Below are 26,408 nucleotides of genomic sequence, written 5' to 3' on the forward strand. Positions count from 1 at the left end.
AACAAGAAGCAGAAAAAAATCTTGTTAAACTATGTTGTAAAGGAATTACTGCGAGTTGAATAAAAATCTTATTGAACGCTTGAAAAGTGTTTTAAATTATCATTGTAAATATGTTAATTATAAATTGTAAATTGTAAATTTTCAATTGAAAAAGCATTTGTACAGTAAAGTGTACAGCATAATTTTAGTTCAACTATAATAACTATTATAAAGCAACAATTCAGCATGCATGCTTGTTTGCGGCTGGCGATTGTTAGTTGGGATATTTCTCAAAGAATTTGTTTTAGCTACAAAGATGCAACCAAAATTAGGAAAAATCCTCGAAGGAACTTGTTTAGGTGTCCCAGAAGAAATTCTTTGAAGAATCTGAGAAGGAAATCCTAAAAATATCTCAAAAGAAAGTCTAGGAGGAGAAGCACAGGAGAGTGAAGATCAATCTGAGATTTCCTCTATAATTCCTTAAGGGATCCTTCCAGTAGTTTCTTCTGAGATTCTGCCAGAAGATCCTTTCGAGATCACTCAAATAATTCTGGGGTTTCTGCTCGACGTTCTTTTGGAATTATTTATGAAGTGCCTTCTGTTTTTTTTCATAATAAATCTTCTACGATCCCATCAGAAGTTTTTTCCAAGAGTCATGTTTCTATGAGAAGTTTTCTCAAGCTTGTGAGGCAAGCTCGTAGAAGAAACCTTGTTAAGTTTGCTTTATGAGACGATTTTTCAACTTCCAGAAAAACTTTAGTTATGCTTCTTGGAGAAACTTGCAAAGCTTCCATGCCAAACTTTCAGTTTTCTAAAACGCTTTTTATTCACGCTTCTATGAGAGCATGATTTTCAAATTTTTGTGAGAATTTCCCTGTCAATTCACAAGCCTAAAAAAATTTCGGACTCGGCTTTTCGCGCACAGCCGACTGTTTAGCAAATTTACAAACTGATATCTCAGTAAAAGTGAATTGTAAAAGTAGCTAAGATATCTCGGTAATAGATATTGTTGTTGTTGACGGCTGTGCGGATCTCGGTGAAAGTTTGAGAAACGCTGAGATCTCCGCAGTCCAGATTAAGTGTGCAGGATTTTTTCGTAATGGAAATATTTTTGACTTCCTTGGGCACAGAATACTATCGGGACCACTTATGAAGTGGCTTCCATTTGGGCAATTTTTTGCTATAATTAAGTAAACTTGATATCAATTGCTTATAAGATGATGAGAAGACTTTTCATCGAAGCTTAGCGTAAGCATGTGATAGTATACACAGATAAAAATAATGAGATTGTCACGTCATGTAAACTTAATTTTAGTCAAGTAAACTTAGTGTTATGATGGTTTACATGATATATCATGTAAATTTGTGTTATATGTCATGTAAACACTCAGAGTCATGCTGAATTACATGATATATAATGGAAGTTTACATGATTTTTCATGAACTTTACATGATATGTCATGTAAACTTCTGTGATATCCCACGCTCCAATTATGTGCATCATATGTCACAGAATTTTACACTCTTTTTTCTATCTGTGTAGGCTTGGAACCGAACTTCTATGCGTAACATTCCCACTGGGATAGTGGGACATAATCTGCTTCTCAGCTTAATGACAATTTTGCATGTGTAATACTGCCGTTCGACGCATAATTGTCCCATGTTGAAAAACTTGAAACTGAGAAAATCGCGATTGAAGTTTCAAACAGGTTTTTTGACCAATTGGTGCAACAAATCGGATTCAAGTTTTCATAGTATCGTTAGAAATCGCTTATATTTTCATGCCTGAAGTATTTTCAATCAAATATTTTTATAAATATAGTGTTTTAGCAAAAAAATGATTAGTGGGACTGTTATGCCTAGAAATGTGGTCCTGTTGGCAAAATTTCTACGCATATCAGTCCCACGATAATAAGTCGTCTCTTTTCACGCTCGATGTGGTCTGTTCTGTACATTTTTGTTATATTTTTAATTAACAAACAATGTTAGCTTCTCTTATAACATTATAAGACTCTCATGCATAAGGCTCAAATGTCTCGAGGCAAAACGGAGCCGAAAGACAACATAAGAGTGGCTTCACATTTTGACACTTTCTTAATAGTCGGTTAGGTAGGAACTAGGTGAGTGAGTTGGTTAATAAGAATTTGATTAGTGAATTGATGAGAGAATGAATGTGAGGTGCTCTTAGGTTAAGTGAGTTGGTGAGTGAGTCAGTTACGAATTAGGAAAGTTACAGCTTACAGGAAGTTGCCCCGTTAATTTTATAGTGTTGGTAAGAGAATTATTAAATTGGTGAGTGAGTGTGGGATAGTAAATAAATGTTAGTGAGTCAGTGAGTGACATAGTGAGTAAGTGAGTTTGTTGGTTTATGAGTATGTGAGATCGGTTCCGTAGGAGTGAATTAGTGAGTTATAAAGTATGGGTTTCGTGGCCGTGCGGTTAGCAGCGCCAACCATTAAGGCGTATTGATATCCACGTAGTGTGACTTCGATTCTCACTCCAGTCTGAGGAAACTTTCTATCAAACGAAGAATTCTTCATTGGGCCACTAGGTGTCTTACACTCAAATCTCCATTAAAAAAAATAAGTCGGGGATATTTAAATGTAGGTATTCTGGTATTCATTACGTAAATGGATTCATTTTTGACTTAAATAGCTCTTCCATCGCAGTTTACGTCGAAATATATACAGTATTATCGAAATAAGCGATTAGAACGTTAGGCCAAAAACGTTATAAGGTCGGAAAGGTCATTGGGCCGAAAATGTGGTCAGGTCGAAAAGGTCGCCAGGCCGATATATCGTTTGGTCGGAAAAACGTCGTGTGACCGTAAAATATTGTTACATCAAAGTATTTATATGGCCGAATAGTCATTAGGCCAAAAACGTCATTAAACCGGATTGGTCATTAGGTCGGAAAGGGCATGAAGTCGGAAAGGTCTTTAGGCCAAAAATGTATTAAGGCCGAAAAGGTCTTTAGGCCGAAAAGGTATTTTGGCCAGATCTTTGCGAAATGACCTTGTTCTATACCTGAATTATTCAGAATGCCGTTGGTAATGGTACGGTTCTATATCCCTTTCGTGACAAACCAGCACAATTGTGCTGTTGAGCGGTAGCAGTTTTGCATATTTTTTTCATCTGTTTAGACTTTGTTTTATGTGATGTAAACTGTTTCAATAATTCAGCCATTACTTATACTCGTTTGTGTGTAAACAAACTTTTGTTTACGTTGTCTGTGAGATTTATCACAACAAGGTAAACAAAAAGTGGACAAAAACCGTAAAACATGAAAAAGTTTTGTCTGTCGCATAATTTTTATTTCCAATTTGTCTAGGTTGTCAAAGCAAGAAATCGAAAGATAAAGAGTAGTTCTTTCAAATGAGGTAAAAAAACTGTTGTTTTGTTGAGAAATCTTAGAGTTCTGGATAGCCAAAGTTGAGCCATTTGTATGGAGATTTCAATTTTTTGAGCTTCGTCACGAAAGGGATATTCATTCTATTCGAAAAAAGCAGTTACGGTACTGTGTTCACTTTTAATACAAAAACAATAATAAGAATATAATGCTTTTGAGCTCTATCATTTCTTTTACATATACACAGAAAGCCGCTTATCTACGATACAACTTACTAACAACAGTTTACTCAAGAATTTACTTACTCATCAAGTCTCTGAGAGTCTAGGTCACTTGTTTATCAAGTTACTCAATAACTCATTAGCACATTCATTCAAAACAGTCAGTCACTTACCCATCAACCCATTAATAAACCAACTCACTTATCAAATCAATCGCTTATCATCTTACTCATTTACTCATCAACCCACACACTTACAAAATCTCGCTCGCCAGGTCACTCACTTACTCTTCAATTCACTTACTCGGTTGATCTCTCATCAATTGATATATTGACTGCTAGTTCAGTACCTCCAGCAGTTCGTCTTCGATTTAGGTTTACCCCAAATGTGTTCTTTTCATTTTCTAAATAGGCGATAAGGCTGATACAAATTAAATTTTCACTTTTTGTCTCTCCCCCCCCCTTCAAAAATTTTTGGCTGAATTTCGCATTTTGAGGGGGCAGATAAAACAATATTTATCAAAATATTGGGACTTGCTAAAATTCTTTAACAAAACCGATGAGTTTTTAACATTTTTCAGATTAAATGCTTTATTATTTTTATCCTCCCCCCTCGGCTAGCCAAAGAGTGGTGGGACAAAAAGTGAAATAAATATTTGTAACGGCCTAACTAAGCCACTCACTTACCGATACACTAATTCAATCAAATTATTGGGATAACATAGGTATTGATATATAAAGTGAAACTCATCAACTCACTTACCAACAATATTTCAAGCTTGTTTAAATTCTGAAAATTTTCACTTATACCAGTCATTCAATTCAGCAACCTCTTTGTCATTATATTGGATCGGCTTCGTCATGCTTCACGACATTTGAGCCTCTTAATTAAGTTAAAATGTTTATGTTTGGTTTATGAGCTCAACACGCATTGCAGCAATATTTGAATTTAGTTTGAAACTGCAAGTTGCGAAGAATTAACAGTTTTTGTTTAACTGGAAAACAAGTGTCGTTCCAGCTGGAGCGTAATGCCAACATAAAAGAAGAGTTTATACCATGAAGTATTGAAATAGCCATGCTATTAGATGAAGTAAGTTACTAAAAATGCTCAATGTATCGGTTTTACGCCGAACTTTTATAGTGGGACTGTTAGGCGTAGAATTTCAGTTGTGGGACAGACATGCGTAGAAAATCAACAGTGGGACAATTTGACTTGACATGCTTTTCATTGAGTCTTCGAACAAAGTATGTTATTTTTTGATGTTATATGAAAATATACGTATATATAGAGCGCCTGGTGCAAAAAAGTCAAAATCGTCTAAAAGTAACATGGGACAACTATGCTTAGAACGGCAGAATACACATTGTGTATATCGTTTGACAGGATACACAGATAAAAAGAAAGATATTTACACGCCATGTAAACTTAATTTTAGTCATGTAAACTTAGTGTTATGATGGTTTACATGATATATCATGTAAATTAGTGTTATATGTCATGTAAATACTCAGAGTCATGCTGTTATAATGGACATATAATGGAAGTTTACTTACATGATATTTTATGACTTTTAAATGATATGTCATGTAAACTTCTGTGATATCCCACGCTCCAATCATGTGCATCACATGTCACAGAATTTTACACTCTTTTTTCGATCTGTGTACTCCATGCCCAAGAAAGTCAAGAAAATTCCCATTACAAAAAGTTACTGGACCGACCGGGAAACGAACCCGTCACCCTCAGAATGGTCCTGGTGAACATCCATCCACGCCCTTACAGCTGTGGCTATTGGACTCCCAGTTATCACGAACCTTTTACGATAAGATACATCCTGATTTGTTTTATTCTTCACGTGATATTCCATGGCAGGATACGACACAGAACACTTTCACGTAAATTTACGGTTCTTGTTTCCACTTGTTCGTGACTCAGAAAAACAACACTTTTTTTCGGATTTTAACTTTATTTATACGCTGCATTCTTCTACGGTAACATTTTATCCCTAGCTTAACAATTTGACACTGCGAAAATTCCCAAACGTCCACACTGAACAAATAAATCTAATAACGTGGGCATATTGCACCACCATCGACGAACGTTCACCAGTAGTATCCTCGCCGATAGTATCGAGGTCGGTAGTAATAACCGGCCGGATAGTAGACCACCTTTTTGTAGATCGGCTTATAATAGCCATATGGTTTGTAGTAATATCCAACGCCGGCTTCCGTTGGGGTCGGACCGGTCACCAGTGCCATTAGCGCTCCCAGCAGAGTGACGAGAATCATCGAGATTTTCATCTTCGTTTCCTGTTTATGGTGAGTTGTTCGCGTAGGTTTTTTGAGGAAGCTGTCCACTGGTGGTTCGTCCAACAGGTGCACTGTAACTGGGACGCTATCGATCCAGAGCACCCGTAGTAATAGCCAAAACTACTGTAGCGGAAAGTTCACATCATTATATTATTGCATCATTGTGGGATGCTGCATACCTATTTTTCCCGCTTATAGACAAACCGTTTCCCCTGTTCCTCATTCGGGTCGGGAATGCTGCGCAAATGTGAATCTTGATTAGAAGTTATCACCGCTAGAAGCAAGTGGGCATGTGCTATTAGAAGGCGCGAGATAGGCCCTTGTAAGTAGGTCTGGGAATATTTAAGATACGCTTGTCATAGCCCGAGCTGCTGGGTAGGTGGTGGAAAATTGATGAAAACTGTTAACGATTTCACACACTCGATAAGGTGGGCGTTGGAAATGCACTTGTTTATTGTTCGGCGATTGCCTGAATGGATATAAACCGATGTATATCGGTGTTTAGGATTGCTGTACTGCGATAGAGGGAAACTGTTAATGGGATTGTTAGAGTACTACGCATTATTATTGTTTTTATGGGGATTTTCAGCCCGCTTCTTCCCTTAGTTTTATTTGGTCTGCTAGCCTATGAGGCATAATGTGAATTATTGATGTTTTGTGAATGGAAAGAGCACTCGACACTGAAGAAGTCTATAAGTTGCAGTCGAAATAGGCCTAACTGTCCGAAGATAAGGAAAGTACCGTCAGGAATAACGCTCTAAACTTTAAACAATATGTTGGTAATGGCCAACAATCGGCCGTAGGGATTATTTAATGATGATGTTAAACGCACAGTAACTTTTTACCGATCCCGAAATCACTCGGCGGATACTCGCGGACCGGCCTTCGATGGTCAAAGTGGACTGGAACAACGGCAGCTGCAGACACTGAGGGGGTTCACACGCGTTCACTGGGGTTTTCGGATGCGCACTAGACTTTCGTCGTACTCGGGTGGTAGGTTTAGCAAGACTGATCTTTATTCATGGATGGGGATCGGGTTTTATAGGGTAGAGTACTGTGGTATTAGTGATTTAGGTTGACAATATAGAACTAGCTAGTATATAGAAAATACATAAGGCATGATACAATAGCATTCAATGTTCCAAGGCCAAAGTGGCTTTCTCTTTTGCGGACCGTAGGAAATTTACCGTTAGGTTTAATAATGCTATAGATAACTTAGGCTAGGGTGATTCAAAATTCATTTTAATTGATTGGCATTTAACATACCGGCCGCCAAAATGAATTTATTTCGATGAAACAATAGGAAGATCTTATGGGAATGCAACGTTACATCTGGCTGAATCAGGACAGTTCGAAACTCTGTCCCAGTGAGCAACGCTTCCCAAGTAACGCCGGCCGCCAACTTGTGTTACACCTTTCGACTTCGATGAACTAATCGGTAACTTCACCCTACCCTGCTTTGGCTCCTCGATCTACAGACCAAGTTCTGGTCCTCTTGCACACGATTTACGAAACCGACGGGACCGCGATCGATTTCCGCGGACGACACTGACCGGACGACGCGACGCGAAGTTTCGCGAACACGAGAGGAGCAAACTTTCACGCACTGATGTCCTGCTGCAATATCCGGCCATGGGGAGATGGTTGCCTTCAACCGTTTGCGTCTACGCTTCCACATCCTTCTGTTCTTTGTTCTCTTCGGTTGAAGAGGCTGTCTTCTTGACGGAAACAAAATTTTGAACGAGTAATTCTGATCCAAGAGTCGACGGTACGTAGGCTGTTTCGCACATAAAGAACAGCTACCTCCTTTGGATCTTTGACGTCTGTGGCCCGAAACTGGACAGGCTGGCGATGTTTTCTTTAGCGATGACAAGCGAAGATGGCTGAAGCTATTGCGTAGAATATCGCAGTCATAATCAGTACCAGGAACGACCGCTTCGGAAACGGAGAAAGCTGAGTTTTCTGAGCACGGGTTTGTGAGGTCTGACCGTTCTTGTATGCTAGATGTTGAAACGGAAGATTTGATGGCGAGAGAATGCAAGGCGACGAGCTGAGGTACGATGGAAACGACTGGTGTGGTAGACGATATTTTCGTTAGGACCATCTGACTCACCTTGATGGTAGTTTGAGCGATACCACCGATATTCTCGGGACTAGGTTTATCAGTTCCAGAAAGTTGAACATACTGGCAGAGAGCCGAATTTAACAGGGATCGGGTGAAGATCCTGCGTATCTTATCCTTCTCCACAATCACAGGATGAGAAATCACGGTCTTTGAGGGCTCCAACGTCTTGTGAATCGACTGACTCTCGCATTGGAGCTCCGACGTTCTTAGCAGAGCAGATATGGAAGGGCAGTGGATATTGTGCTGCTGGTTCAGTACCCTCGGGATCTGTGGCGGGCTGGACGGTTGAGCCACCATGGAAACTACTCGAGAAGATTGACTATCAGAAGAAGATGGTAATACAAACTGTGCTCCGTGAAGCAAAGTATGATGCTTCTTGAAACACCGGATGCAAGTTTGCCGTGGACATGCTTTAGCGACATGATCGCCCTTCCGCAGGCAATTCAAGCAGACCTTCAGACTCATTGCGCAATCCAACCTGTCAAGCTTGGAAAGTTTTTTGAAAGCCGAACACTGATGCAGTAAATGGTCTTGTTGACACTTCATACATTTTCGAGGAGATTTAGGACTTATAGAAGCAGGTGGAGAAGTCACGTTTTGCACAATCTGGGGAAACATCGATCCAGAACTTCCCTTGCGCTTCTTCAGAATGAAGGCACGCATCTTGATGTACGATCTCTCTAGCTGCAGTCTCTCCTCCTTATACGATGGATCACCGTGGATTGATGCTAACGCACAAGTGATTCGACCATAATCCTGCATGATGTGATCCAAAGCCTCCGACCACGCATCAATCGGAGCGTTTACATCCTCGCCCACATTCATCAGCTTCTCTTGGAGATGCTCAAACCATTCCAACAAATGCCTTTTCTTTCCCCGCAAAAATACGGGATTCATATCGAGATCAGTTTTAGGGGCCATTTTTACGTGAGACTACACGGAAACGAAAACGAACGAATTGCTCCTTCCCAGGTCAATGCGCGGGTTGACGCTACCGAACCGGGGCGAGCGACGAAAAATGATCGAAACGACGAGCCAACCGATAGGGCTCACGCGATATCGTGTGCAAGGAATAGAAAAGCAGGGTACTTACACAGCCGATGTGCTATTGGCGATCCTCCGGGTGGCCGCTCTCGAAGCGGCGAAGCAAGTTGAACGCCTACACGCTGAGATGAACTGCTGTACACGCTGCAAGCCGGTGCTGACGGTCGTCACACCAACACCGCCTTCTCGGAAGCTTCCTGCGGTTCACACGCAGAAAAAACTTCTTCACAAAGTTCTTCACTACTGCTCAAAAACACTGTATTATCGAAGGTTGCACGTAGTAGTTACAGGTAGCTTGTGGTGACTGTCCGGGTTTCTGGTCCATCCGACAGAACCAGCGAGATAATACGATCACCACCAAGCGAGAAAATAACTACTACGGCCAAAGCAATACGAATCTCATCTCCACAGCAATAGCGCTACACGATACATATCACCAACCGCACTGTTCTGTGCCACCGTTAGCACGCAGAAGTTCAGGGTTTCTTGTAGTAATCGACTAGGTTTCTGGCTTATCCAACAGAGCCAGCGAGAATTTTGATCACTGACAAGCGAAAAGATAACTTCTACGGCGAAATCACTGCTGACGATTCAGCCACAGCGCGGCGATAACACAATACAATCGAGTTTTCACTGATCACCATCACCGTTGGCGCGTAGCGGTTCCGGGTTTCTTGCTGTGATCGTACCGGTGGCTAGTTCATCCGACAGAACTAGCGAGAAAAATTTGATCACAAGCAAGCGAGAAAGAATAACCACTACGCGTGAGAACTCCTCTAGTCGGTGCTGATGCACTCTGCCACGCCGACGTTAGTACCACCGAACAGTTGTCGCTTATATTCACCGTTCTGTTCTGCGCGAACGCGTGGTTGATGCAGTTCGACACACACTCAACCAGCGTGGGTACCGAAAAAACGTTTCTTCGCTGCGCGCGCACTTCCCCTCTACGCAAAAACCGATTACGCTTCCACGGACAGCGTGGTTGTTTCGTACACACACGCACTTGCTTCTGCGGCAGAGCGACTCTCGCAACGCACACTCTCTTCACGCCTAGGGGCGGGACAGCTCTAATATTGATTAGCGGTATTAGGCAGTGTGGTAGTTTAGCAGACCGCTGAGTAGGCGGTGTATTTAGAAAGATCATTATTACTCGAACTGTCAAGACAGAAACACCACATTGGCGACGACGAACAAGAACCCAGTGCAGAAAATTGAAGCTAATTGGGATTAAATTTGAATTGTCGATGGTAAATATGCACAGTCTAATCCCGACGGATAATATCTGCTCGGGTCAGACAAAAGATGATTAAAATGCTCCACCGGCGGATGAAAATCTGGCCGGTGCAAGTAAAAAAAAAGCTCACCTCAAAAGGGGGCTGCCGTAGCGACAGATACGATCTGTCGGGTCTGGCGGAAGCTTGCCTTTCGAAGGGAGCTGGATGCTGAAGCGATGGATTCGATCCATCGGGTCCAGCAGAAAGAATGCTTACCTGTGAGGGAAGCAACCGAAGCGACAGTTTCGAACTGTCGGGTCCGGTAGTTGAAAAAAAGCTCGCCTTTCGAAGGGAGCTGCTGAAGCGACGGATTCGATCCGTTGGGTCCAGCGAGAAAATGCTCACCTATGAGGAAGCAACCGAAGCGGCAGTTTCGAACTGTCGGGTCCGGTGGTTGGGAAAAAAGAAGCTCGCCTTTCGAAGGGGGCTGCTGAAGCGACGGACTCGATCCGTTGGGTCCAGCGAAGTAATGCTCGCCTAAGAGGGAGCAACCGTAGCGGCAGATACGATCTGTCGGGTCCGGTGGTTGTAATATATTCCATCTGTCGGGTTTGAAACATAGTCAAAATGTCAGCAAAGGACGTTGAAACTGCAGAAGATAGAAAAAAAATACACGCGAAGCAAAATGACGTCGGTCTAGTGCAGTGCACCATCAGAGTTAAGACTGCCGTAGAAGCCAAAATGGTCGGAACAGCAGCACTCAATGCGGAACCTAATCGAAATAGCACTTCGGGAGAAACCCAATCGAGAGACTCAGTAACCACGGCGCCGACGATGAGTAGTGTTAATTTCGTTGCTTCTACCATTAACGGAGTCAACGTATTGGCTATGTCCCCCGGTAATGGCAGGCGGGGTAGCAGGAAGGTAAGGACGATAACAAACGCAAAACGCGCTGCGCCAAAACTTACAAATAGTCATCCAGTTCACGACCCTTTTCCAAGTCCAAATGGAAGTATGTACAGGTATGTACGATGTAGCCATGCTACGAACTTTAACAAACGTCGCGTTAAAGTATCCTTGAACAGCTCATCACTAAGTGCTGGTAGCATCACCATGAAAGATCCATCCATCTTGCCCGATCAACCGTCGTTAGTGCCCTCTAACACCAATCGCTTTTTGATGGAACGTCATATACTTCACATCGTAACTCCCTTAGAGAACAAAGAGGAATTCCTTACCAAGGCATCCAAGTACGAAGACGCGCGCCCGGATCGGTTGGAAGGGCTCAGCAAAAGCCAGCTAATACAGTAAAATTAGCAACTGGAGGCCTGCGCAAGTCAGAGACACTACAACGCCGTGAGGAGCTCGCCTGACAAGGGAACTCCTGCATTTCGTTCTCGGTGTTTGACATACAACCACTACTAGAAGAAATCAGTCACAAAATTAACATCTTTCGTTGAAGAAAAGGAGATGTGGTAGTTTAGCAGACCGCTGAGTAGGCGGTGTATTTAGAAAGATCATTATTACTCGAACTGTCAAGACAGAAACACCACAGGCAGTATTAACAATATTAATCCCAGTGTAAATCCATTTTTGAACGAAGCAAGCCATGAACTAGGTTGGTTTAAACTGTCAATAAGAAATGCGTGCTTCCATCGCAGTTGTATAAATGAATATAATTATAAAAGTAAATACAAATAAGCTGCATATCTATGCTTTTTCATCTACGTCTCAAATGTTAATGTATATAAGTACACAGATCATTTCAAGGGATATAATGCCGTGAGTCTTCCTGTGGATACATTTTAGACAACCAATAACCAACTAGCCAACTCCAGCAATCTGAAACCAGCAGTGGCATCCAAGCTCGAGAGGGCATTGGAGTACAATTTCTCATCAGTAGAAATGTTGCCCAACATGTAATTGTCAATTCCTTCCAATTCATCAGCTCACACGATCTTCTTAGGGGAACGTTTTGCGTAAGCTTGATCAATAATGGCAGTTTAAACCGTGGTCAGCTATTTAATTCAGTTTTTATTACATGTCAAAATAATTACATTTGATAACAAAAGTTTTCCACGAGCACTAGGTTCTAGGCATAACCTAGGACCTGAACTAAAGGCGCCTTCATTGCATCCGATAGAGTCACCTTTTACATTTCTTCACGGTCAGCGATACGGTCTCTCGGAAGTCGTCTCCTCTATTGTGTATTTGAAGTTCAGGTTTTTTCGCAGCTAAAATATTCAACATAAATAAGAATCTAAATTGAACAAATTGAAGAAAAGTCACACACAAACCGGTATTACCACTTCTCGTTTTCATGACAGTTGGTTGTTGCATGTAAAGTCATGACATACTACACAATAAATGCTTTGGTGAACGGAAAGATTAGGAAACTAATATTTATTAAACAGTATTAGCGTCGGTATTAGGAGCTGTCCCGCCCCTAGCTTCACGCTATCTTTTTTCTTCTCTCGCTTCTGAGCCACGCCTTTCACACTACCGACGCGCAAGCTGCATGCGTATGGGATACATCGAACCACGTGGCCGATCGATAGCACTGCTGATTTTCGTTTCGTTTTTGCACTTTTGCCGCGATTCCACTTTGTCACTTGTCCATCATCCGGTTCGAAGGACCATTTTGTTAAACGCACAGTAACTTTTTACCGATCCCGAAATCACTTGGCGGATACTCGCGGACCGGCCTTCGATGGTCAAAGTGGACTGGAACAACGGCAGCTGCAGACACTGAGGGGGTTCACACGCGTTCACTGGGGTTTTCGGATGCGCACTAGACTTTCGTCGTACTCGGGTGGTAGGTTTAGCAAGACTGATCTTTATTCATGGATGGGGATCGGGTTTTATAGGGTAGAGTACTGTGGTATTAGTGATTTAGGTTGACAATATAGAACTAGCTAGTATATAGAAAATATTATGTTTCCAGTTCAAAACCGAATTAGCGACATTTTTTCTTTGACTTCCGCTGCTTTTGCCTTGCGTTAAACACAATGTCGGAAGTGGGGCGCTGTATTGTACACCTGGTGCGCTATACAGCGCCCCACTTCCGACATTGTGTTTAACGCAAGGCAAAAGCAGCGGAAGTCAAAGAAAAAATGTCGCTAATTCGGTTTTGAACTGGAAACATAATACATAAGGCATGATACAATAGCATTCAATGTTCCAAGGCCAAAGTGGCTTTCTCTTTTGCGGACCGTAGGAAATTTACCGTTAGGTTTAATAATGCTATAGATAACTTAGGCTAGGGTGATTCAAAATTCATTTTAATTGATTGGCATTTAACAGATGAGTTTACAGGTTTTACAGGTACTCTTCGATACAACGTACAAAAAAGTTTTCTCTTTGTACGTTATATCGAAGCAGAGAAAAAAAATAATTTTTATGGTTGTGTTGATGTATTCGACGAGATATGATTCCCAAATAATGATTTCGGTCAAATTCACAAAACCAATAATGAAAATCATGAGTTTTTACGAAAAACTAGTTTCGTTTTGCGCTAATTTTGGGTAACAATGCTTATGCTGCAACACAACATTGAATTGAGTGATTTCGTAGTTTATCTGAGGGTTATTCCTGAAAAAAAATAAAAATTTTAATATTGTACGTTATATCGAAGCAAAATGTACGTTATATCGAATTCGCTATATCGAGGGTACGCTATATCGAGGGTACGTTATATCGAAGAATACCTGTATAGCCAATTGGTTACATGCTTCTGTATTAAATTCAATACTTCCCTATACTGCGAGTTAGGCAAACATGAAAGACACTATCAAACTTTAGCAGTATCGCAGAGGTAATGAACATTTAAATGAATGTTTCTAGCCGATTTCGCCATTAAAATTTTTATAAATATTCGAATTTATGCATGACTTTTTGGAAGTTATTACATATTTAGTTAGGCGTTGTATTACATTTATTAAACTTCAAACTTAAATAATTAAAAATTTAAGAAACTTGTTAAAGTTTTGCATAGCTTTTCGCACTCTGGGGTGGTTAATGCAGATGGGAAAAACCCCGTAAGTAAAATTTGATTTTTTTTTTATTCCAAAAGTTATTTATTGTAATAAAATGATTTACAGTAAAAGTTTTAAACTTTGACTGATGAAAACCTTTTTTTTTTATTCCTGTTCGGGTCTGTCACTGCGACCAGTTTTTAGATCTATTGTGGTATTACCCGTATCCTTAGTGTAGTGCATGTCGCATTACTCAATTGCCATTGAAGAGCAATAAAGTATCAATTTTGATACAGTTTTTGTTTTGTTGTCTCAGAAATTTCTTTCTTATAGAAAACAAAACAAGAGCATGATAACACTAGTTTACAGCATTTTTGAACTCGGTAAGCTGATGATCATTTTTGGTGTAGAATCATACCCTGAGTTCTAAAACGCGAAGGAAAAAAATTACAGTAGAGCGGAAATTTTTTCGACTTTCCATATAAGGTTGATGATTTGAAATCGATTTTTGTTCTATTTTTAAGCAAAGTCGCTCACTTCACACATCTCATTCTTCGTAATCAATGCTCCGATCGAGCTGAATTTTTTACTGTAACTCACCCACATATGATATGTCAAATAAACGTTGAAAAATAATTTTTAAATTGTTTTTTTCTTATAGAAAAAAATACCTTTCTTCATAATTTTTTGGAAATTTTGCTAAAATTTAAGGAGATCGTCACCAAAACTCACCAATATCTTGATTTTCATATCTGATGCAAAACCTGCATTCAGATGATCGAATGGTATTATATTCAGCTTTTAATTTATGGAAAAAGGTTTAAAATTTGTTGTTCAAAACGCAAGATATTTGAATTTTATTAAATTCCATATTTTAAAAAGCTGTAAAACTCGATATTGAGCTAAAACTCAAAAATGGTTCTACTTTATTTTTTTTTAAAGCACGGTTTCGAAATCAGCGCTAAATTATGCTTCAAAAATTTTGGTCGTTGACAGAAGTTCACAACTTTCGTTTTATTTTGTAAACTAATGTAATTTGCCATGCATCGGAAACCTTGCATCACCCTTGTTTACCGCTAAATTCTCCCCAGTAAGAAGTTTAGAACCCGGGCTTTAACATTAGCAGCAATAAGCCATTTTACGAGACGTTTCAGAACAGCTGATCGCAGCAGCGGCGTCAACTGACAGAATTCCACGCACGTTCGTTTTGCTGGAATATCGCGTAATTTTTGAAAAGGTACTTGTTCAACAAATTGGAGATATGAGAAATTTGAGCCAAAATAGGTTCAAAAGCTGTCGTAGAAGCAATATAAATCTCAATAATTAATCAGGTATTTTTTTCGTCACGATTCACTCGTTAACTAGCGAAAAAAAATTAAATAAAAATATCTTATTATGGTTTTAGCCAGTTTCAAAAACTACGCTTGACTTGCGCGCAGTCATTAACCATCATCAACCAGACGATGATTGAAAACGTAAACATCAGAGCGCGGAGTTCTGTCGTTTGACTAGCCTCATAAAATAGACTATACCATTCCAATAACACAAGTTTACAAAATAAAACGAAAGTCGTGAACTTCTGTCAACGACCAAAATTTTTGAAGCATAATTTAGTGCTGATTTCGAAACCGACCTTCAAAAAATTTAAAGTAGAACAGTTTTTTAGTTTTAGCTCAATATCGAGTTTTGTAACTTTTCAAAATATGTAATTTACTAAAATTCAAATATATTGCGTTTTGTTCAACAAATTTTAAATCTTTTTCCATAAATTAAAAGCTGAATACAATACCATTAGATCATCTGAATGCAGGTTTTGCGTCAGATTGATGAAATTCAAGATATTAGCGAGTTTTAGGGACGATCTCCTTAAATTTTAGCAAAATTCCTAAAATTTTTTGAAAAAATGTATTTTTTTCAATAAGAAAAAAACAACTTAAAAATTCTTTTTCGACGTTTATATGACATATCATATGTAGGCGAGTTACAGTAAAAATTTCAGCTCAATCGGAGCATTGATTACGGAGAATGAGATGTTTGAAGTGAGCGACTTGGCTTAAAAATAGAACAAAAATCGATTTCAAATCATCAACCTTGTATGGAAAGTCGAAAAAATTTCCGCTCTACTGTAATTTTTTTCCTTCGCGTTTTCGAACTCAGGGCATGATTCTACACCAAAAATGATCATCAGCTTACCGAGTTCAAAAATGCTGTAAACTAGTGTAATGAAACGGTTCCACCCCATTACCCCGAACGCCACTACTCCGAATGCCATTACCCCGAACAGGCCACTACCCCGAAAGCCACTTCCACGAATGGGTCATTACCCCGAAAGCCATTACCCCGAAAGCCACTATCTCGAATGGACCATTACCCTGAATGGACCATTACCCCGAATCATTCAGGAGATCATTTATAAAGTGTTGGCCGTGGGCAAGTTATTAGAAGTTCATAAAGGTGATTATAAGTTAGAAAGGGGTAATCTGTAACTTGGTTTTGAGTACTCTTCTCTGCCCCTACACCGTTCGAAAAAAAAAACTGCAAAATTAGGATGAATCGAATGTAACAAAAGGACCCCATCATATATGATGGAAATTTTTGTGCGATTTTAAAATAACGTTGCAGATATTTGTTAGAAAATATATAGTAAAATTAAGCTCCGAGCGAGCGAGAGTCGAACTCAGGTCCTTGGGGTGTGTGTAGCAGGCCCGAGCACACTCGGCTATCACAGCTTGTTTAGCAGGAGACAGTCAAAGTTAAACTATGTTCATCCTAGTCTAAAACAGGCGATTTAAATAACGATTTTTCCCGTTCTTTTTGTTATCATGCATGCTCACTAGTAACAAAAAAAATACATAAATGAAACAAAACGAATAGCGCTTAGGCAGCATCCTTTTATTACGTAACGCTAAAATCGACATTTTTCGACCCCCCCCTCCCCCTCCGTAACGCTTTTTTGTATGAAAACCCGATTTTTTTTGTATGGACCGTAACGCTCGGCCATACTCCCCCCCTCCCCCTCGAGCGTTACGTAATTTGTGGATGGCGCCTTATTTGTTTCGTTTAAGATAGAATGAAAATGGGAACAATTTGTTTTATTGTGTGGCTTTGAGGTCGTGGGACTAGTGTTACCAAGCATTTAGTTGCATCATGCTGAGGAGCTTGGGTTCGATTCCAGCCGTAACTGTCAGGAAATGTTTTCGGCCGTGCTACTGGTCGTTGCATGTTAGTCCGTTGTCTACTGTCATACTTCCTTCACACTGTGAATTGATTACGCGTCCGTGTTTTTTAAAGGTACATTTTAAAGATGCAAATGCAATGAAATTTAGAAGACATATTCATCCAATTTGCTACAGTCTTTATGGCCGATGGGCGAAGACGAAGGATATGTCTATTCAATTATTAATCCTGAAGAACTCTGTAAGCTTATCTAAGCGGCCTTAGGTTAAGGTGTTTTTTTTTTTCAAAATTTGCTTCAATTTCTGTTGGCATTGACCCCAATAATATTTTAAACATATTTTTTTCCTTCTTTTTATCAATGGCTGTTCTTAACTAACGTCGCTATTTAAATTAGGCTGTTCAAGTTTTTATCCTTGATTTTCCCTGGCTGTTCTTTCGAAGTTATAGCTATTGCTATGAAAGCTACAAATATTTCAATTTGAAAATTTCCCTTCTTTTAAAAGTTGACTGTCCATTCAAGTAAACAACTTAATACCCATACCACCCACAACATTCGTTTTTAAACCTACATCATTTAGGGTCTGTGTCAATTGGCGAATTAAAATTAATTTTCACTTAAACTTGACAGTTCGATAATTATTTACTTAGGAGAACTGTCAAGTTTAAGTGTTGAACTGTCAAATTTAAGTAAAAATTAATTTTAATTCGCCAATTGACACAGACCCTTAGTATCGAATACTTGCTCCAGACCATGCCAACTGACTGGCTTTTGATCATTTGATTGATTGATTTATTTTGATTATTTCAGCCCTTGGCTGGTTCGTCTCTTATTGAATGACTAGCTTTTGATAATGAGAATGACCGAAAAGTCTCTAGCCATTCGACCAAAAATCATTTAGGCCAAAAGTCTATCCTCATGACAATGCCAAGTTGTCACCAAGAAATTTGGGATATGTAAGCTGTAATTAGTATACATTTCCTTTTCATTCGAATGTGATGACTTTTTCTCCACCTATTTATCACTTTTTTCAATATAGGCTGCTTTGAGCTATTTACACACGGTTGTGACTTGGTGGTCAAATTATACTCCTTCTAATATTTGCCTTATTTAAAAAAATAGGCTGTTTTGAGATTACAGTGTCGAACCAAGTACTGTACTGTTCCAGGATTGTTTGGCGGCAAAACTGTTAATTTCTCCATAGAAATTTTCCCTTCTTTTCATCAGAGGCTGTTCTTTCGAGTTGAAATGTTAATTTATTTTCAGACAAACTACTAACTTCATAGGGGATTTGTTTTTCTTTGAATAATAGGCTGTTCTTTCAAATTAAGTTTTTTAGAATTGACTGACCACATTCATTTATTCGGGCTAATGACCATTCCGTTTAATGTTTGTTTCTATGCATTGGCTGTGGCCCTTCTATGAAGAATTGGTGCTCGAATATTTCCTCGAGTACCATTTTTTAGGAATGTCTCACTTCCTGCAAATATATTTCAAAGAAAACCTCAGATCTCAGAATATATTTTTAGTGTATTTAAACATGAGCATATATTGTGTTACTTATTTTCATTAAATTTATCAGTTGATGATCAGTTTCCACAACGTCTAGCCCTAAAATTGTTATCTATTTTTTTTTCAAGATTGTAGTACTTATAAATAGGCTGGAATTCAGATTTTCAACTCAGTTCACTAAGCAAAGTAGAGCCAGCACGTTGAACCAAATGGGCTTTTTCGATTGGCGACTAAACTGTAGCTTTTATTTTCGTCAAATGATGTTCGTCTAGGTGCACTAATATAGTTTACTGGCAGTTAAACTGCTTACTGTGTATGAGATTTGCCCTTCTTTAATTTATAGGCTTTTCTTTCTAATTAAATCGTTACCGAGTTGATTGGCGACCAATCTATTAATTCCATCTGATGTTTTTCCTTCTTTAAAAATAGGCTGTTCCTTCAATTTATATTGTTTTTAAATTGTTTGGTAGTCATGTGGCTTGTTGGAACTTTCAGATTTGTGTATATATGTTTATGATCTTCGTAACTACGTAGAATTTTAGGTGAAAGGAGATCTATCCAAAGTCTACGCTTCATTAAAATTTTCACTGCTGTATGGACAAAAGTCTCTACGAGGAGGAGGTCTGAGGTGACCAACATTTAGTCTACATGGTTTATGAATGATCCCATAGGAGATTTGCCCTTCTTTAATTTATAGGCTGTTTTTAATAGTTGTATCCTTGCTGACCTTATTGGTGGCCAAAGAGTTAACTACTTTTTTTCCTGTTTTTAAGAGTGTGTTCTTTGTTTTTGTTACACTGTTACAGAGTTGTTTAACGCTCGTAAGATGTTACGCTAGACGCACCATGATGGCGTAGTGCACGTTCAGCGAGCCTGTCTGGGTCATATTGACCCCAACATCCAGCTAGGGTTAATTAACAAACTGGCAAACTGTCTTCTCCTCCTTAAGAGATTTTCCCTTTTTCTAGCTAGGTTGTTCTTTCGAGGCATATTATTCGATCGGTCTTATTTTGATTTAGCCTAATGATCATTTGGCTTAGTGATGCTTTGGCCAAATATCTCTATGCTTTCGGGGTAATGGCGTTCGGGGAAGTGGCCTATTCGGGGTAGTGGCTTTCGGTGTAATGACCCATTCGGGGTAATGGCTTTCGGGGTAATGGCCTATTCGGGGTTATGGCTTTCGGGGTAGTGGCGTTCGGGGTAATGAAGTAGAATCACATACATGGGTCCCTAATCCAATTTGATTTCCTTTGCATTGAGTTTAGCCTCAGATGGTGAGGTTTTTAACTATATGCAAAGTAAAGTTGGTAAACTTAGTTTTATTTAAAAACTGGAAGTCAAAAAGTCTCCAGTTAGTCAATCCGGAGACGGCGGGTTCGATTCCCGTTCCAGTCGGAAAAATTTTCTCGGCATAGTGTATCATTGTACTTGCCTCACAATATACAAATTCATGCAATGGCAGGCAAAGAAAGCCCTTCAATTAATAACTGTGGAAGTGCTCAAAGAACACTAAGTTGAAGCGAGGCAGGCCAAGTCCCAGTGGGGACGTAGAGCCATAAAGAAGAAGAAGAAGAAGAAGAAGAAGAAGAAGAAGAAGAAGAAGAAGAAGAAGAAGAAGAAGAAGAAGAAGAAGAAGAAGAAGAATTGAACCTAAGAAACTTGGTTGGTTTAACAAAGTGTTATTGTTTTTGCGACAAAATAAGATTGTAAGCTTAACAAACCTGTTGGTTCAAGTACAACAAACCGTTATGTACATTCAACCTTACAAGTTTCCTCTGCGATCCCTATGATCATCAAATAACACACTGCTGGTAACCTTATTTTGATCGACGGTGATGAAATCGAAGCGGTTGAAGAATTCGTGTACCTGGGCTGATTGGATGACCGCCGACAACGACACCAGCAGAGAAATCCAAAGACACATTGTGGCAGGAAATCGAGCTTACTTTGGACTCCGCAGAACTCTACGATCGAACAAAGTTCGCCGTCACACGAAGTAAACTACATATCTACAAAAAACTGATTAGACCGGTCGTCCTCTATGGGCACGATGCGTGGACTCTACGTGCAGAGGACCTACATGCCCATGAAGTTTTCAAACGGAAGATGTAGCATACCAGCTACGGCGAAGTGCAGATGGAAGACGGGACTTGGAGAAAGCGAATGAACCACGAGCTGTATCAGCTGCTGAGAGTGCCAACCATCATCCACACCGCGAAAATCGAGAGGCTACGGTGGGCGGGTTACATCATCAGGAGGTCGGATAGAAACCCGATTGAAATGGTTCTCGAGAGCAACCAGGCCTGTACAAGAAAACGTGGTGCGCAGCGAGCTAGGTGGGTCGATCAAGAGGGCACGCTAAGAAAAAGTTACTCTAAAATGAGTAAGATTCACACAAAACTGAGCTAAACTGCGAAAGGTTCGCAAATTGTTCCCCCACGGTCAGAAAATTCACACAAAACTGAGCTAAACTGGAACAGCCCAAAAAATGAGTAAATTGCATTTCCAGCGATAGCGCTGGCCCAAGTGCAAAAATCCAACTGGTTTAGGCCGTATAATATTCTTCACATCATCAAGAATATTATACGGCTTAAACTGATGAGATTTTCGCACTTGTGCCAGCGCTATCGCTGGAAATGCAATTTACTCTTTTTTTGAGCTGTTCCAGTTTAGCTCAGTTTTGTGTGAATTTTCTGACCGTGGGGGAACAATGTGAGGACCTTTCGCAGATTGCGAAACTGGAGACTACCGTGTCGAACGGAGACAACTCCTACGTACAGCAGAGGACACTCAGACCTTAGCCTGACCGTTAAAGTAAGGATACTAAGGGTGACGGGTTCGATTACCGGTCGGTCCAGGAACTTTTCGTAAAAGAAATTTCCTTGACTTCCTTGGACATAGAGTATCAGCATGGTCATGCTGAATACCTATCTACTACCTATATGGGAATCGAACCTACCTAATTGGCGATCCAAAGCCATTCACTAGGTTAACTGGTGATTTCATTTACCAGATGGCGGTATGTACCGGAACCTCCGGTAATAAGTTCAGAAACTGCCGAAATCGTTGATTCTCCTATGTATCAAGAATTTTTACTGTAAATTTTCTAGACTGAAATATTTCTAGCAATTTCAGAGATTGATCACTATATTTTGAAATGTAGTAATGCTTTCAATTGATTGTTACCTTTATCAAAGGGTGCCTGTGCGCTTTTGTTCTATATGCATTACTAACCAAACAATGACGAAGTGCAAGCGCACAAGTAGACCTGGCTCGTTGTTTAAATGGGCAATCACTTAGCGGACAAATGTGAATCGTGTTTGAAAGCGCGCGGGTTGCTCGCCGGTTATTTTTTTACGCGAGAGTAATAAACCCTAATTGAATTGCAGTGTCGAGCGACCACACGAGGGCAGATCCCTCGTTGCAATTCGGCACCAACATTTCAAAAGGGCGTAACTGCATTTTGAAACAAACTACTCTTTTACATCTGTGGGTCATATTTTGAGTTTCCCACAAAATTCACAAACATTACTAGACAGAGAAATTGCTCTTCTTTCCTATACTGGCGGTGATTTGCATGGCGGCATTGAAATACGATCCACAGATGTGAAAGAGGGGTTTGTTTCAAAATGCAGTTACGCCCTTTTGAAATGTTGGTGCCGAATTGTGGTGTACAAATGACGGAATAATTGAATAGTGGTTGCAAATCGAATTTGATTCATTTATACGTTGTCACATCTGTTGACACAAAGTAGACAATCGGGCATGTGTCACTGTTGGATGTGATCAATGCCGTCTTTATCCTACCTAGGGATATGAACGCGTTGTATTTGTATGCAATAGAAGTTTCAGTTAGGAAAAATCCTAGATATGTGTTGATGGTGCATATCCAGTGCCGGATTTAGGGGGGGGGCAGGGGGGCCAGGGCCCCGGGCCCCCACATTTTAGGGGCCCCCACAAAATTCAACTTCATGAAAAAAAATGTGAAGCAAGAAAAAAAGTAGTGCAAGAAATATCTCTTGATTTGATTTTTGTCACAAGAACTTCGAATTACTGTCTACTGGCAAGATGTATGTGATATGTTGTGATTCTTTTCAGTAAGATTGCAAATATTTGTCCATTTATTTATAAAATTTAAATTTTGCCTCCAAAATATATTAACATTTATTTTTGTTGTGTATTTGCTTAAGAAAAATCACCGGATATCCTGAAAAAAAAAGTTCAACTAAATTCTAGAGGAATTCCAAACCTCTATAAATTACAGTTACAGAGTAATAAAGTTCCTGCTAAATTTGTTTGTTTTTTTCTGTCTACTGTTTTTGAAAACATTTTGAAGAATATTCTACAAAGTTCTTGAAAGAATCAATGGATTTTTTTTTTCGAAATTTAGAATTGTTTTTGGAACTCTTGTGTTTGATTTGACTTAGAAAGCTTAGGACTTAAATCTATTGAATCATTTTTTAGCAGAGTTGATGTACACGTACTGTAGTCCCATGTACGGGAGCCACATTGCAACCGAGCTCCCGGGAGCACTGTACATTTTGAGACTGAAAGTTGTGTGCCTCATTTTTCTCAAGATGTGTCTCATGAGCTACGGTCTCATGCGCTGATTAAATTAGAAAATTTCATGACAAAAACTTCCTAAACGAACAAGAATTGAAACCCTAACCATAGCATTGAGAGTCTCTAGTCGTATCGCATAGACCAACCATACACTTGAGTTGTGTACGGAAAAAAGTTGTTGAGGTTCTTCGTTACTAAGAAGTTGTTTTTCACCTTAGATACCAACAGCTCACGCAGCGCATGAGACGAGCTCCCCGCTCGCACCCACCAGATTTTCGTGAGCCTCCTAGCAGCGCAGCACACTGCGATTTTGAAGAGCTGGGAGACAATTTGGTGGGAGGCTCGCTGACACATTTATGTACACATGAGTAACGGGTAACTCTGTTTTTTTTAGTGGAGATCTAGCATGAATTTAAGGCAGAATATTGTGAAGAGTTTCAGTCTAAACTTTTTGAGTAGAGAGATTTGCTCACTGAAATGAGGATGAATCTTCTCAATCCATTTCGAATGAATTTTCTCAATCCATTTCGTTCGGAGTTCGCCATACTCCGAACGAAATGGATTGAGAAAATTTCAGTAGAAATTTGTAGAGAAAATGGCTAAAAACTTGTATAGGTTTTCTGCTTAATTTTTTTAAGAAATTTAATAGAAAATTTTATTGAAAATTGAGTGAAAAATTCCTTCAGGAACTTATCATAAACTTCCTCCAAAATTTCATTAGCATTTTCAATAAGAATATTCTCTGTGATACCAGAGTAATGTGGAAAATTATTTTGAAAAGCCGCCAAAACCTTCCCTAACAGTCGCGTTAGAACAAGTTTTTGTAAAGTGATCCTTATTTATGGTGATCGACCAGCAAGTTCTCCAGAGATAGCAGCAGAAATCAAATATAATTTTTCTCTGCATTTCACAAAAAACGACACCATCGATAACGCTACAAATTTTAGTAGAAATTTCTTGAACATTTCAGCCACAAATTCTTGTAGTTTCTCTATAAACTCTGACTAGAATTTCGACTAAATCTGGGATCCAATGCGGTGAATGTACTCTTGAAAGGAATTGTTTACATTATATAAAAATCATTACTTTCATGCTAGATTTTAGGACTGTTATAAATAATTCAATAGAAATTGACATTTTTCCTAGTTCTGCTTATTGTTAGGTACAGATTCACAATCTTCCACAACTACATTAATACCTTAATTGAAATATTTACAAGAAAGATTAATATTTTATAGTTTTTTTTCATGTTATATGAGAAAATTTATATTCTTTATACAGGGCCCCCACAACGCTGTGGCCCCGGGCCCCCACATTTGTAAATCCGGCCCTGTGCATATCACATTATATTAAGTTACATATTATCAAATATTACTACTAAATCAATTGACGAATGCTACTTCTTCAAAGCAAAACGAAATCCGCCTATCTCGATTAATCGTTTGCCAAAAGTATACTAACTCTGCTAATTCCATTGCCAAATGAAGCCTATAAATCAATTAAAGCACGCAACACCATAAAACTCAAGTGTTGATTTGCATCCAATTGAGCTCGAGTTTGTAGGACTCGTGTGTTTCCCAAATGATAGCACAAGCAGTCGTACCGCACCCAATTAGATATAACTTTTGCTAAACCAATCGACCATCATGTGCACCCAAGGCAGTAGTCCACTCAATGACATCAAACACTCATATCTAACACGAAACGAAAATTGGCCGTATGATGAATGGGATTAATTAAAACTGAAATGTTTTGCATTGCCCCCTCATCGGGACTGTTGGTCGAAAGGCTTTGATTTTTGGCACGAGTTAGAATCATCACTATAATTACTACTGCCAGCTCGTGAATGTACTTACTGTATGTAGATGATTAAAGATACGAAACGGAAGGCAAACGATTTTTCTTCGAGAATCGGTTGTTACAGTCATGTGACAGATTTTGCCAAAGTCTAAGAATTAAATAAGTTTTCATAGTGGAAAGTTCTCCAACTTTTTTTTTTGATAGAACGTATCATCGTCTCTGCCACACACTGCATGAAATTCACTCTTACAGAAATTACGAAAAAACAAGGCCAAATAACGTCAAAATCCCATACAAAATCAAAACAATGCAGTGTCCTGTACAGTAGACGTTCGATAAGTGCAACATGTTTACGTTTCAGTTACCGAATGAAATTCGCTAACTGCAACGACTGACAGCCGTCAAACAGTTGTCAATTGCTGTTGGACGCATCCAGAATGCACTCAAAAACATCGAAATGCAGCTATAGTGCATCCGATAAACATCGCAACTCTGTTGACGTTTTGTTTTTGACAGATAGCGGTGCGATAACTGCAAAATTGTTGCACTTAGCGGACTTGCAGTTAAAAAGCATTGCAGTTAAACCGTTTGCACCGAGCGAACGTCTACTGTACTTAGTTCTTAATACTTGATGGGCAACAACTCGTAGCGAAGAGTCTACGCTGAATGAAGCAAGCGTCTCCTCAACTGGTCTCGGTCCTGGACCAATAACTTCTAGTCGCCCTGAATGTTTAACACGTTGGCCACCAGCAATCATGTACTTGGTCTTTGTGGTGTTAATCGTAAGTCCAATATAGGACACTGCATGCTATGATACACACTTATTTCTGAATTGCCTGTTCGGTACTTTTTTGACGAGATTATAACAGCAGTACGATCTCGGTAGTTTCGGTAATCGATTCTACTGAGGTTCAGTAAAACACTTGTCAAAATCGTATGGAAAAGGTAAACAATGCATTTTTGCTGAACGAGTTCGGTGCTCAGCAGTTTTAATCTCGTCAAAAAATTACCGAACTCGGTAATCAAAATTAAGTGTGTAGAATTTTCTAAGTTTCTGACGTTTCGTAGCCTCATTGTTTTCGATTTGGACTTTGGACAATTTCGTCAGCTTTCGAACTTAGAAGAATTGCGCCAGCTTTTCATG

General features: G+C 39.4%; 1 protein-coding gene and 1 pseudogene across 1 annotated transcript in view; both read left to right on the forward strand.

The window, feature by feature from the left end:
* LOC109429298 (equilibrative nucleoside transporter 1) overlaps nucleotides 1–26,408 on the forward strand; it is an 88,358-nt gene that overhangs the window by 21,431 nt on the left and 40,519 nt on the right. The gene's annotated exons all lie outside the window — the stretch shown is intronic.
* Nucleotides 10,375–11,665, forward strand: LOC134285988 (uncharacterized; annotated as a pseudogene).

Source organism: Aedes albopictus, chromosome 1 (assembly GCF_035046485.1).
Source record: "Aedes albopictus strain Foshan chromosome 1, AalbF5, whole genome shotgun sequence".
Lineage (NCBI taxonomy): Eukaryota > Metazoa > Arthropoda > Insecta > Diptera > Culicidae > Aedes > Aedes albopictus.